Here is a 1,942-nt window from a genome sequence, read left to right as displayed (position 1 = left end):
GCGGGGCAGCGGCTGCCTTCCCTCCAAGGTGGGGGGAACATGCTCCTATTGGTTTGGTCGCCCAATTCTGACCAATAAATGATTTCTCAAACTGTGCCTTGACGTCGGTGTGAAATGAAATGTCCCCGAGGCCTGGGGGAGCTGGGGAGCAGGGAGGGTCCCTTAGCGTGGACTCTTGGCAAAGACCAGAGCAGGAGCTGTATGGCTAGACTGTGCCCCTGGTTCTGGGCTGGGGCTGACCCTCCTTGTGGCCTCTTGGCATGAGCCTCTAAAAGCCAGTCGGGCTCTGTAGTGCAGTGTTCCATCCTGTTGGATGCCTAGGGAAACTGAGGCACGGACAGCCCGATTCTCCACTGCCCTGCGCTGAGTGCTCACTGCCAGCAGGGCAAAGGGGACGTGAAAGGCAGCCATCTTGCTCTGCTACCTTGTGCTACAACAGGGGGATGGTGAATTGGAGCCGGAGAGGTTAAGGCCCATTGTGATAGCAGGGTAAGGTGCCTCAGCTCCTGGTGGCCATCTTGAGACAGCTAGGTGCTGCAGGAAGCCTGCCAGGACCCCAGCCCCTCTGAGCACCAGGCCCCAGATGCCCCTCTTGAAAGTGCTGCTCTAAGACTTATTACAAGGGCTCTCAGCTGCAGAAGGGAACCCAGGAGTCCTGCGTGGCATTCCCATGTTCCAAACAACTGCCCCTTTGAGTTGGCAGCTGCTGGGTGTTAAGGAGCGGGTGGGCAGTGCGTAGCCACGTCCTTTGGACAGAATTGATTCATCCTCTTCCTCAGCCTCTGGCCAAGTGTCTCAGGCTCTCCAGCGCAGCCAGCTCCAGAGGGTGACGGAGGCAGAAGCCCCAGCGATCCCCAACGCGCTCAGTCCTACTGTGACACTCCCGCTGGTTTCAAAGCCTTCCTCCAGCCCACGGCCAAATGATGCATGTTCTGGTGCCCTCGGAACTCCAGCTCCGGGGCTCCCTCCTGTCATCTCATTCACAGCGGCTGCCGTGGAGGGTGGATACACCCCTGTGTGTGTCTGTGGCATCTCTTTCAGCCCTCTGGTTCTCGGGGTGTGTCTAACCTGGGGGGAAGAAGTGTGCTTTCACCACCGGGGAGTTAACACAGGGTGACGTCCTAGTGCGGACAGGGCCTGGTAGTTTCCACACCTGTTGGCTTCCCCCTTGACATAACAACAGGTGTGAAAATGACATCTATCCTGTCTACACTAGGGTGTTACCACGGCCTAGCTCACCTTGCTTCTTAGCCAAGACAGGGCTTTAGATTGTAATTTGCCTGGGCTGTGCTGGACTGGGATTAGCTGGAAGTTAGGTGTTGTCAGGGGCTGGGAGATGGAGCGGGGGGAGATGTTGCTACAATTGAAAAACTCCCCTTTTCGAGGCCTGACTTAGACGCTGCTGGTATAAAAAGTGGGTGTGTGGAGTGGGGGAGAATGTTTCTTAAGGGACACTGTCCAAGGGGCTTCTCGGGGGGACGGTGGGGGAGCAGAGAGCTCTGGAGGAAAGGAGCAGCCCTTTCCTGGTGACAAAGAGCGAGCAGTGGAGACTGTCTCGGGAACCAAGCTCTGGATGTCTTCCAGGAGGTGGGGAGCACCTGGGCCTCCACAGCCCAGCTCTCTGCCTTGCCATAGGGCAGCAGTGCGCCCCTGGCACCAGCTCTGGTCAGAGACTCCCAAGCCCCGGGGCGTTTTCCAGCTGTGCTGGGCGTCTGGATGCCATTAGTCACTAGGAGCAGACTGCCCGGCTATGATACGAAGCTGCTGGGAGGGACCGTCAGTTGCTTCCTTCTTCCCCAGTGATCTCCATGTAATAGAATGACTCGCCCAGGTCAGGTGAGCGTCTCTGCTTGGGGGGAACCACCTGCTCTCAGCGCAGAGGTGGCACTGCCAGGAGAATTCTGCACAGCTCCCAGATGGCTCTGACACAGCCGGATCCCCT

This window comes from Terrapene carolina, unplaced genomic scaffold, assembly GCF_002925995.2.
Source record: "Terrapene carolina triunguis isolate 2854851 unplaced genomic scaffold, T_m_triunguis-2.0 Scaffold236, whole genome shotgun sequence".
NCBI classification, from domain to species: domain Eukaryota; kingdom Metazoa; phylum Chordata; order Testudines; family Emydidae; genus Terrapene; species Terrapene triunguis.
The sequence above is the reverse complement of the archived record's forward strand: the minus strand, read 5'-3'. Positions refer to the sequence as shown.